Source organism: Carcharodon carcharias, chromosome 17 (assembly GCF_017639515.1).
Source record: "Carcharodon carcharias isolate sCarCar2 chromosome 17, sCarCar2.pri, whole genome shotgun sequence".
In the NCBI taxonomy this organism is placed as follows: domain Eukaryota; kingdom Metazoa; phylum Chordata; class Chondrichthyes; order Lamniformes; family Lamnidae; genus Carcharodon; species Carcharodon carcharias.
Window position 1 is genome coordinate 66216444 of NC_054483.1, and position 12420 is coordinate 66228863.

The 12420-nt window shown below is 41.2% G+C and overlaps 1 protein-coding gene and 1 non-coding gene across 2 annotated transcripts in view; both read left to right on the top strand.

The window, feature by feature from the left end:
- Nucleotides 1–12420, top strand: part of pdzd8 (PDZ domain containing 8) — a 232257-nt gene that overhangs the window by 139166 nt on the left and 80671 nt on the right. The window lies entirely within an intron of this gene.
- LOC121290264 lies at nt 9361–9463 on the top strand. The gene has a single exon (XR_005945743.1). It is a non-coding gene; the product is annotated as a U6 spliceosomal RNA (small nuclear RNA).

The following is a 12420-nucleotide window of genomic DNA, read 5'->3' on the forward strand; positions in this document are numbered from 1 at the left end:
TGACAATGAATTCCATAGATTCACCACTCTTTGGCTAAAGAAGTTTCTCCTCATCTCTGTTCTAAAAGGTCTTCCCTTTACTCTGAGGCTGTGCCCTCGGGTTCTAGTCTCTCCTACTAATGGAAACATCTTCCCCATGTCCACTCTATCCAGATCTTTCAGTATTCTGTAAGTTTCAACCAAGATTCCCCCCTCATCCTTCTAAACTCCATCAAGTATAGACCCAGGGTCCTCAAATGTTCCCCATATGTTAAGCCTTTCATTCCTGGGATCATTCTCGTGAACCTCCTCTGGACTCTCTCCAGGGCCAGCACATCCTCCCTGAGATACGGGACCCAAAATTGCTCACAATATTCTAAATGTGGTCTGACCAGAGCCTAATAAAGCCTCAGCAGCACATCCCTGCTTTTATATTCTAGTCCTCTCGAAATAAATGCCAACATTGCATTTGCCTTCCTAACTACTGACTCAACCTGCAAGTTAACCTTAAGAGAATCTTGAACTAGGACTCCCAAGTCCCTTTGTTCCAGATTTCTGAATTCTCTCCCCATTTAGAAAATAGTCTATGCCTCTATTCTTCCTACCAAAGTGAATGACCTCACACTTGCTCACGTTGTATTCCATCTGCCACTTCTTTGCCCATTCTACTAATCTGTCTAAACCCTTCTGCAGCCTCCCCGCCTCCTCAATACTACCTGTTCCTCCACCTATCTTTGTATCATCTGCAAACTTAGCCAGGATGTCCTCAGTTCCTTCATCTAGATCATTAATGTATAAAGTGAAAAGTTGTGGTCCCAACATTGACCTCTGCTAAACTCCACTAGTCACCGGCCGCCATCCTGAGAAGGTCCCCCTTATCCCCGCTCTCTGCCTCCTGCCAGACGGCCAATCTTCTATCCATGCTAGTACCTTGCCTCTAACACCATGGGCTCTTATCTTACTGAGCAGCCTCCTGTGCGGCACCTTGTCAAGGGCCTTCTGGAAGTCCAAGTAGATAACATCCATTGGCTCTTCTTTGTCTAACCTGTTCGTTACCTCCTCAAAGAATTCTAACAGATTTGTCAGGAATGACCTCCCCTTGATGAAACCATGCTGACTTTGCCCTCTTTTACTATGCACTTCCAAGTGTTCTGAAATCTCATCCTTAATAATGGACTCTAAAATCTTACCAACGACCGAGGTTAGGCTAATCGGCCTGTAATTTCCTGTCTTTTGCCTCACTCCCTTCTTAAACAGGGGGGTTACATTAGCGATTTTCCAGTCCTCTGGGACCCTCCCTGACTCGAGCGATTCCTGAAAGATCACCACTAATGCCTCCACTATCTCTTCAGCTATCTCCTTCAGAACTCTGGGGTGCAATTCATCTGGTCCAGGTGATTTATCCACCTTCAGACCTTTCAGTTTTCCTAGCACCTTCTCCTTGGTAATAGCTACCATACTTACCTCTGCCCCCTGACTCTCTTGAATTTTGGGGATCTTACCCATGTCTTCCTCCATGAAGACTGACGCAAAGTACCTATTCAGTTCCTCCGCCATTTCTTTGTTCCCCATTATTGCTTCTCCAGCGTCATTTTCCAGCGGCCCAATGTCCACTTTTGCCTCTCTTACCCTTTATTTTTCTAAAAAAACTTTTGCAATCTTCTTTTATATTACTGGCTAGTTTACCCTCATATTTAATCTTCTCCCTCCTTATTTCTTTTTTAGTTGTCCTCTGTTGGTCTTTGTAGGCTTCCCAATCCCCAGGCTTTCCACTGCTCTTTGCCGCATTGTATGCTTTCTATTTAGTTTTTATGCTGTCCCTAACTTCCCTTGTCAGCCATGGGTGCCTCGTCCTCCCTTTAGTATGCTTCTTCTTCCTAGGGATCACAACTCAGTTATGATTGTCTCAAAATGGTATGGATGCTTAGAATGCAGGCTCGGTGAGCGCCTCTGCCTGGTATTTTGTCCTGCCACCTGATCTTCAGAAGCTTCCGAAGGCAGCTCAAGTGAAAGTGGTTGAGCTTCTTATCATGACATTGGACATGACACAGTCTGTGGCTCACATGTGTAACACAGAGTGGGCAGAGCTACTGCTCTCTAGACTTTTGGTTTAGTAGGCAGACTTGTCCTCTTTGTTCTGAGACTGATGTTCAAATCTGCCGAAGGCTACATTTGATTTGGCAATTCTTGCATGTGCCTCATTGTCATAAAGACATCTTGGGTGAATGTGCTGCCAGGATCATGGAACTTATCCACTACTGGCAGGTTCTGATCATGGACGGAAACCTTGGGTTCAAGATTAGGCTGATATATTACTTCAGTTTTCTTCATGCTGAGGAAGGCCAAAGTTGTTGCACGCATTGGAAAACAGGTCCATTCTACATTGCATGTCCAGCTCTGAACCAGAAACTAGTGTACAGTCATAGGAAATCGGGAGGTATGTCCTTGGAGACCTGGGTCTTTGTGTGGAGCCTTATTCCAAATCTCATTCCAAACTGTTTTATGAACTGGAACTGACCTCAGCACCTCTGGGCAAAGCGGCTGGAAACATCCCAGAATTTTAATTGTTATCCTGTGACCCATGCTGCAAGTGCATGTGTGTGTGGAATATCTTATGAAGAAAGGAGTAAGGTTAGCTGTAATGCCCAGCTGGTGAAATGACTTGGCCCTCACTGTTCAAGTGGGGGGGAAGAAAAGAGAAATGTAGTTGTAATCAGGGGTAGTATAGTTAGGGGAATAGATACTGTTCTCTGTAGCCAGGATCGAGAGTCTCGAAGGCTGTGTTGCCTACCTGGTGCCAGGGTTAAGGATATCTCTCTAGGCTGCAGAGGAACTTGGAGTGGGAGCGGAAAGATCCAGTTGTTGTGGTCCATGTAGGCACCAACGATATAGGTAGAATGAGGAAAGAGGTTCTGCTGAGGGAATACGAGCAGCTAGGGGCTAAATTAAAAAGCAGAACCAAAAATGTAATAATCTTCAGATTACTACCTGAGCCATGAACTAATTGGCAAAAATATAAAAAAATCAAAGTTTAAGGAGAGGTTAAGAGTGCAGGTTAGTGACAAGGCTGATTGTTACCAAAAAGTGAAAGGAAGGGACAGAGTGTGTAAAAGACATATTGCATCAAAGAATCATAAAAAGAATAGGGAAAATTGACAATAGGGCAAACTTAAAGGCTTTGTATCTGAGTGCGCATGAAAACTAATGAATTAACAGCACAAATAGAGATAAATAGGTATGATTGGTGGTGATTACTGTGATGTGGTTGCAGGGAGAACAGGTTTGGGAGTTAAATGTCCAAGGGTTCTCAGTGTTTCAGAAGGATAGGCCGGAAGGAAAAGGAGGTGGTGTAGCTTTGTTAGTTAAGGGAGAGATTAGTGCTATAGTGAGGAATGATATAGGCACTGGAGAGCAAGACGTAGAGTTAGTCTGGGTAGAAATAAGAAATAGCAAGGGAAAGAAGCCCCTGGTGGGAGTAATCTATAGGTCCCCAAACATTGGTTCAGCAGTAGGGCACAGTATAAACCAGGAAATACTGGGAACATGTAAGAAAGGCACAGCAATAATTATGGGTGATTTTAATATGCATATAGACTGGACTAATCAAATTGGCAAGGGTAACTTCGAGGGAGAGTTCATAGAGTGTATTAAAGATTGTTTCTTGGAGCAATATGTTGTGGAACCAGGGAGCAGGCTATTCTGGATTTGGTTTTGTGTAATGAGGTGGGATTAGTAAAGGATCTTCTAGGGAAGAGTGATCATAGCATGGTAGACTTTCAAGTTCAGTTTGAGAGCGAGAAACTTGAGTCCCACACTTGTTATGGAGCTAAACAAAGGTAATTACATATGCATGAGGGCAGATTTGGTCTTAGCGGACTAGGCAGGAAGAATACAAGGTAGGACAGTTGATGAACAGTGGCAGATTTTTAAGGAGATATTCAATTCCTCCCAAGTAAAATATACTCCAAAGAGGAAGAAAGATGGTAAGAGGGGAAAAAAGCATCCATGGCTCAGCAAGGAAGTTAAAGATAGCATAAAGGCAAAAGCTAAGGCATACCAAATTGCAAAGGTCAGTGGCAGACTGGAAGATTGGGAAATTTTTAAGGATCAACAAAGGGTTACTAAAAAAATAATGAAAAGAGCAAAGGTAAATTATGAAAGAAAACTAGCACAGAATGTAAAAACTGATAGCAAAAGCTTCTACAAGTATATAAAAGGAAAGAGAGTAGCTAATGTGAAAGTTGGTCCCTTGGAGGATGAGGCTGGGCAGTTAATAGTGGGGAACGCAGAAATGCTTAATCAATGTTTTGCCTCAGTTTTCACATTGGAGGACACTAGTACCACCGCAATAGTAACAGGTAGTGCAGAGGGTATAGAGAAGGAGGAACTTAGAACAATCACCATCACTAGAGAAAAAGTACTGAGCAAACTATTGGGATTAAAGGGTGACAAGTCTCCAGGGCCTGATGGCCTACGTCCCAAGGTCTTAAAGGAAGTGGCAGCGGAGATAGTGGATGCATTGGCTATAATATTCCAAAATTCCCTGGATTCTGGAAAGGTTCCAGTGGATTGGAAAAATATTAATATAATGCCCGTATTCAAAAAGGGGGCCAGGGGGGGAGGCAGAAAGTAGGAAACTATAGACCAGTTAGTTTAATGTCTGTCGTTGGGAAATTGTTGGAATCCATTATTAAGGAAGTAGTAATGGACATTTGGAAAGTCAGAATGCATTCCATCAGAGTCAGCATGGTTTTATGAAGAGTAAATTGTGTTTGACTAATTTGCTAGAGTTATTTGAAGATGTGACAAGCAAAGTGGAAAATGGGGATCCTGCAGATGTAGTATATCTGGACTTCCAGAAGGTCTTTGATAAGGTGCCACACAAAAGATTAACACACAAGATAAGATCACATGGAGTTAGGGGTAATATATTAGCTTGGATAGAGGATTGGCCAGCCAACAGAAAGCAAAGAGTTGGGATAAATGGGTCTTTTTCTGGATAGCAAGCTGTAACTAGTGAGGTGCCACAGGGTTTGGTTCTTGCGCCCCAACTATTTATAATCTATGCTAGTAACTTGAATTCAGGGATAGAAGGTACAATAGCTACATTTTCAGATGTCACCAAAATAGGTGGGAAAGTAAGTTGCAATGAAGAAATAAGAAATTTACAAATGGATATGGACAGGTTAGGTGAATGGGCCAAAATTTGGCAGATGGAGTTTAACATGGATAAGTGTGAGGTTATCCATTTTGGTTGGAAGAATCAAAAGGCGGTTTTTTCCTTAAATGGAGAGAAATTTCAGAATGCTTTGGTACAGAGGGACCTGGGTGTCCTCGTGCATGAATCGCTCAATGCTAGTATGGAGGTACAGCAGGTAACAAGGAAGGCAAGTGGAATTTTAGCATTTATTGTTAAAGGAATAGAGTACAAAAATATGGAAGTGTTGCAATTGTACAAGGCATTGGTGAGACTGCACCTGGAGTACTGTGCACAGTTTTGCTCCCTTTACTTGAGGAAGGATGTTGGACTGGAGGCGGTTCAGAGGAGGTTCACTAAATTGATTCCAGAGATGCGGGGCTTGGCTTATGAGGAGAGATTGAGCAGTTTTGGCCTATACTCACTAGAGTTTAGAAGGATGAGAGGATATCTAATTGAGGTATATAAGATGCTACAGGGGATAGACAAAGTAGACGTGGAGCGGATGTTTCCCCTTGTGAGGGCATTCTAGAACAAGAGGCCATCGTTTTAAGCTAAGGGGTGGTAGATTTAAATCAGAGATGAAGAGGAATTACTTTTCTTAACGGGTCGTAAATGTGTGGAATTCACTACCTCAGAGTGCAGTGGATGCCGGGATGCTGAATAAATTAAGGAGAAGATAGACAGATTTTTAATTAGTAACGGGTTGAAAGGTTATGGGGAGAGGGCGGGAAATTGGAGTTGAGGCCAAAATGAGATCAGCCATAATCGTATTGAATGGCGGGGCAGGCTTGCGGGGTTGATTTGCCTACTCCTGCTCCTAGTTCTTATGTTCTTATGTTGAGGTTCACGTATGAAAAACAGTTGCCATAAGTGATGTCACAGAAACTGACTGGGATTGATGATACAGCAAGGAGTCAACACCTTCATGACAGCAGGGGAGAAAATTGGCAAGAAAGATATAAGTTCCATTAGGCTATATTTTTTAGTACAGCTTGGTTTAGAACAGCAGAAGTATATTTTAGTAGGCTGAGGTAACCATGCTTCAAAAATGCAATTTGATTGCTAGCACAATTGCAAAAAGCCAAGGAGAATGATAACATTGTCTCAAATTCATTCACCATTGGCTACTGCAATGTTCATTATAATATAACATCCGATCCACACTTCAATGAACCTTGTGTACCTAGATTTTCAACTTTTTCAGTTTTTTAAAATGTGGTATGAAATGCAAGACGAAACGATTGGCAGTGATTGTGGAACTGAATTGTCATCTTGTTTCAAAGAATTGGATACAGAAACAAATTATCCAGCTTATTATACATTCAATAACTTGTATTGATATGGTGCATTTAACACAGAAAAATGTTAAGGCATAATTGGGCAAAAAAATGGAAGATATGCCAAAGGAGGAGACATTAATAAAGTTAAAGACAAAGGAGGAGAAGTGACGCAGAATGTTAGGGAAAGAATACCAAAGCTATGGGCCTAGATTGCTGAAGACGTGGCCTTCAATTTTGAGGCAAAGGGAGAGGAATGCACTGGATGCCAGAGTTGAAGAAGCTCAAAGTTTGTGTGATTGTAGGGCTGGATAAGGGGACAGAGGTAGACAGAGCCAAGGCAATTAAGACATTTGAACATGGGGATGGGAATTTTACATTAGAGGTGTTGCGGGACCTGGAGCCAGTGAAGGTCCCCAAGGACTGGAGTGGTGGCTCAGGGGGACTTGGTTTGGGATACTGACAGCAGTTTTGGGTGCATTGAAGTTTACAAAACATGAAGGATGGAGTGTCAGCTAGTAGAAAATTTGAATAGTTATGTCTGGAGTTGACAAAGCCATGGATGAGTGTTTCAGCAATAGATGGTCTGAGGCAATGTGGGGGTGGTGTTTCGATCCTGTTAGGGGCTGTTAATGTTTAAAGAAGCCTGAACATGCAGAAATCAACTGACAGTATTACACCACAAGATTTCATGTTTTTAAACAAAAATAAACTTTGCTGTATGTCAAAAAGAATTAAGTGAAGTAATATCTATTAACGCTACAACTTTTAAAGATCTATGCTATAAGCTCAGTTCTATTTTCTGTTCTCCCCCAGCAACCCCTCCTCAAGAGTTGCCTTATCTTAGAAAATCTTTAAGGTTCATTCATTTTTCCTGAGACTGACTTTAAAAGGTATATCATAGCCCTCCAGAATTCACTTTGATTTCTCTTCAGTCTTCCAGGTCTAATCCAAGGTACAAGATTTCATGGGGGTCCTTTCATTAGCTTTTTGGCTAGGCAACCCTCCAATTTCTTTACCGGCCTCACAACTCTGGATTCCAGCTTCAACATGGGCCTCCCTGTGACTTCTGCACATGGCTTAAAATATCAGAACACACCTTTGGTTTCTAATAGCGCACATATGGTTTCAAACTGCAACTAAACTGATTACTTCCAGAACTCCAATTGCAACAAGCTTGACTTCTATGGAAGAATACTGTAGATTTTTTCCTTTAACTTCTAGTTAAACAAATCTTCCAGTCGTTTTCTTCTCCTTTCTAACTTTGTCTATTATTGAATACCAGCTCCTAATCACAGGTTCCGTCAAGGATGATAGACCTAGAATCTACTCCAGGTGTAGGTCTTGCTTTATCTCTCGACTTCTAAGGAGCTACAAACTGCATAAGACCCAAAGCTGAGACAGTCTCCTAGCTGCTTTCCAACTTAACCGGTCTTGCCTGTTGGCTATACCCTAACTGAATTCACAGATTCTCAAAAACAGAGGATCTCATTAAGATCCACCCATCTTCATGGTAATATTACTCACATGGCCTGTTCCCAGGCAGAAATGCAAATTAACTACCTTCTAATTCCAAAGCTTCCCATAATTCTCAGAAACCACATGAGTAACATCCTGTACTGAAATAACTGCAAAAGTCATATCTTCAGTACTTTAGCTAAGTAAGCCCACCTGCTGCTTATGATCTTACCTTTCAACCTGTTAACCTCTTACGGCAACATGGCCCCAACCTTTTAAGTTTGATAAACGTCTAGCTTGTTTGCATTGAATTTACTTCAAGTTTGCTTTTACAGTTTCTTAACCAGGCACTCCCATTTTTTTACAGTTATAAATTTGCTTCCTAACGCTAGAAGATATATTCTAAAACATATGAATTTTAAACTAGATATTCTAGTTTATTAACAAAAATGGGTATTGTTACAGGATGGGAGAGTAATATATATTAAACATTTCATTGAACTGAACAACAGATCTATCCTATTTGGAAATAGTTACACTTTAAAAGTTCAATTACAATTCTAGTTCTCCATTATTGTGCTGCTGTGTTGTGGTTAAATCAAACTTATCAAATAAAGTTCCTTTTTTATACAAAAGCAAAATGCTGTGGATGATGGTAATCTGAAATAAAAACAAAAAACACTGGAAATACTCAGCAGGTCAGGCAGCATCTGTAGAGAAAAGCAGAGTTAATGTTTCAGGTTGATGACCTTTCATCAGAACACTGCTAGACTGGATAATGGTGGCACGTTGATGCAGCAACAGAGCAATCTTTTGCTGACGCATTGATTTCATAATAGAATTTAAAAATGCAGTGAAAAAGCTGTTATTTCAGAGTAATTTCTTGCATGCCTTTCATTAAGAAAATTAAAAATCTCTTTTAAAAATCAAGTGTAATTCACATCTTGAGACGGATACAGTGATGTCAACCGTCTCAATATGCTCGACAAGAGAGAGGAAGGATGTCATTGTCTTGGTGACCTTAAAAGCGTTAATACTCTTTTTTGCCTTCACAATGTGGTAACAGAACAAACATTGGAAGAGAAGTAACCATTCAGCCCCTCAAACCTATTTCGCTGCTTCAAAGTTCTGAGAGACCACTTGTTCATTTAGAGGGTGTAGTTATTTTGAATTGAATTTCTGTTTAATTCAATACTTCAGGTTGAGGATCTATCTGACTTTAATGGGAGCATTCTAAAACAGCAGGGCTTCCCAATCATTTGTTCACTGTGCTTTCATGCTTCCAAAATTAGTTTGTAAGTGTGAAATATTACCAATTACAGCCATTAGTTAATGACCAGCACCTTGCACATAGTGGATTCGGCTTGGCCTAAATAGCCAAGTGGTTATGGTACTGGGTTTGTAACCCCAAGATCAAGAGTTCAAATCTCACAATGGCAAAACTATGTGCTCACTTCGGCAGCACATATATTAAAATTGGAACGATACAGAGAAGATTAGCATTTGCACATAGTGGATACTGACCTGACTACAAGGTGCTAACATGTTGCCAGGAGCTGTTGTAACTCTTTCGAGTACAAACACGTTTCCATCTGTTCCTATTCAGATGAAGTTACATTGTTTCATAGTTTGCCATTGTGAGATTTGAACTCTTGATCTTGGGGTTACAAACACAGTACCATAACCACTTGGCTATTTAGGCCAAGCTCCAGGAGCTGTTGTAACTCTTTTGAATACAAACACGTTTCCATCTGTTTCAGATGAAGTTACATTGTTTCATAGTTTGCCATTGTGAGATTTGAACTCTTGATCTTAGGGTTACAAACCCAGTACCATAACCACTTGGCTATTTAGGCCAAGCTCCAGGAGCTGTTGTAAGTGAAGTGAAGATGAGACTAGTTTAATAGCATTATCCTTTGAATTTTTATGATGGTGTAAAATAAAATTTGGAGAAAGCCAAATAAAATGCATAAGTGCACCAATTCACTGCATCTGAAAAATAATCACCACCTTGCTGTACAATTAGTGGCACATGTAGAGAAATTATAAAAGCAGAATGTGCAAAGTATTGCAAAAGATCAGTATTTTTTGATTCACTAATGTTCAACTTTCATAAACTGCTGTTAAGTTTCTGTTCATCAAAAAAATTGATACGTTCAATTTTCAAAGTGTATTGATAGAGAATTCTGACTTGCTCCTATTGCATGTTTTTGCTTTGCTGCTAAAACTAATATAATTTGCTTCAACCATCTGTTGATTGTCCAGATAGGAGCAGAGTTTTCTCCAAAGTGTGAGCAGAGTTACCTGGAGCTGAATGAGATCCATCCTAGACTGAGTGATTCTACCCCTGTAGGTGATATCAGTGTCCTTCACATCTTGTGATCTTGTTGGTTTACCATCAGACTACACAACCTGCCACAACAGAGAGACTGTTCTATTTTCACATCACAAGGTGTGTCATTGTGAAACCAATTATACCCCAAAGAAACCAAACTTGAATCCCTTCTAAGGAGGCTAAAGGAAATTAATTGTATAGAATTGTAGTAATTTATATTTCTAATGAAAGATGTTTAACCAAAATTTAAATAAAGTGTAGACTTTTACGGCAGCATGATTTTTGTTATATGTAGCCCTGTCAGCAAAAAGTTGCCCTCTATGGCTTTAAAGGTTCCAGTGATTCAAATAGCCGAAATAGATATTATAGATCATGTGGTAGTACAGAAAAAGAACAATTCTACTCTTGTCTTGGTCAGCATTCTTCTGTCAACAAACAATGCCAAAACACATTAACTGGTTATTCATCACTGCCCTTTGTTGAATTTTGCTGTACACAAACTGCCTTCCACATTGGACTGCAGTGATTATTGTTATGTGCATCAAAGTAGTTAATTAGATATGAAGTGTTTCAAGATATTTGGGAGACATGATTGAACACTATGGCCGGGATTTAGTTGGGCAGACGGGGGTTTTGCCTACTGACCAGAGAACCAGCAGGGAACCCCCATCAGTTCCTTGGGGAGGCCTGATGGAATCAAGTACTTGTTAGGCACTTAATTGACCACCATTAGGCTTTCTCTGCGATTGAGGTCTCTGGCAGTGGAAGTCGAGTTCACTAAGAGCAGCCAGCCAGAGGCCAGCAGTTCCTCAGGCGGCCTGCGACAGTGTGAGCAGTGGCTGCTGGTGACACTGCACTCACCCAAATTATGAGGAACCCCAGGCCATAGGTGAGTGAATGTGCGATGGACAATGTGGGGTAGGGGAGGGCACGGTGATTGGGGTGATTGGAGGCTTCAGCATGAGGGTTGGAGGTGGCTTTCAGCTCAATTCCCCATGCCAGCACCCTCAATCGGCCTTAAAGCAAGGGATCCCAACGCCTTCCAGGAGGCTGCTGGCAAACCAGACAGGCTTTGCTGAGTAGCCTTTTGAGGACATGGGAGGACCGTGCGGCGTGCATTTAATCTCTGAGCCACCACTAACTTGGACTTGGGGATAATAGGTATTATTCACTATTAATGAACAAAATTGATATCCCACTGCTGGCGGCTGGGAATCCCACATCAGTCCCTCTTGTCCTCCTTAATTGGGAGAGGTTTTCCTGCCACTGGGAGACTGATGTGGGGTTTCGCCCATAATTAAGTGGGCCCGGTTGCCATGGTTCCCACTGTGAGGGCTGCATATAATCTTGGTATCCTTATTTTGTAGAGTTAAAAGGAAAATCAGAAACACTGAAAATTTGAAATTAAATAAAAAATTCTAGATATAGGTGCAGGTCAGCCAAAATCTGAGAGGGCTTAACCTTTATTTCAGATTTGTTTATTCTCTGCTGAAGAGCCAAACGAGCCATACTAAAATGTGAATCTTAATGCCTACTTCAGACGCTAGCACTACTTAACTGCGCATTTCCAGCATTTTCAAATTATTATCACCAGTCCTACCTGCAGATAACTACTTGAGTGTGCAGTTTTTGTCCAAAGTTTGACATGTTCAGTACATTTCAGTGCTTTATTTCTCATTCATGCTCAAGGCCAGCACCACTGACATAGAAATAATGGGTAATGTGCTCTTCCTCCTGCTGTCCCATCCAGTTACTTCACGCACTAGCAGATGTTGCCTCAACAAGTGATAAGTGATCCATACTCTATTGTTACAGTATGTGGTCAAAAAGTTTCTGTTAACCAATAGCATGTTTATCCATGTTAATGCACCTGTAGTTAATAATCATGACCTGGAAAGATTTCTAACATCGCACTGGGGGAGGCATTGGCGTAGTAGACTTGTCACTGGACTAGTAATTCAGGAGCCCAGTAATCCTCTGGGGACCTGGGTTCAAATCCCACCATAGCAGATGGTGGAACTTGAATCCAACAAAAATCTGGAATTTAAATGTGACCATGAAACCATTGCCAACTGTCATAAAAACCCATCTGGTTCACTAATGTCCTTTAGGGAAGGAAACCTGCTGTCATGTGACTCCAGATCCACAGTGATGTGGTTGACTCTTAAATG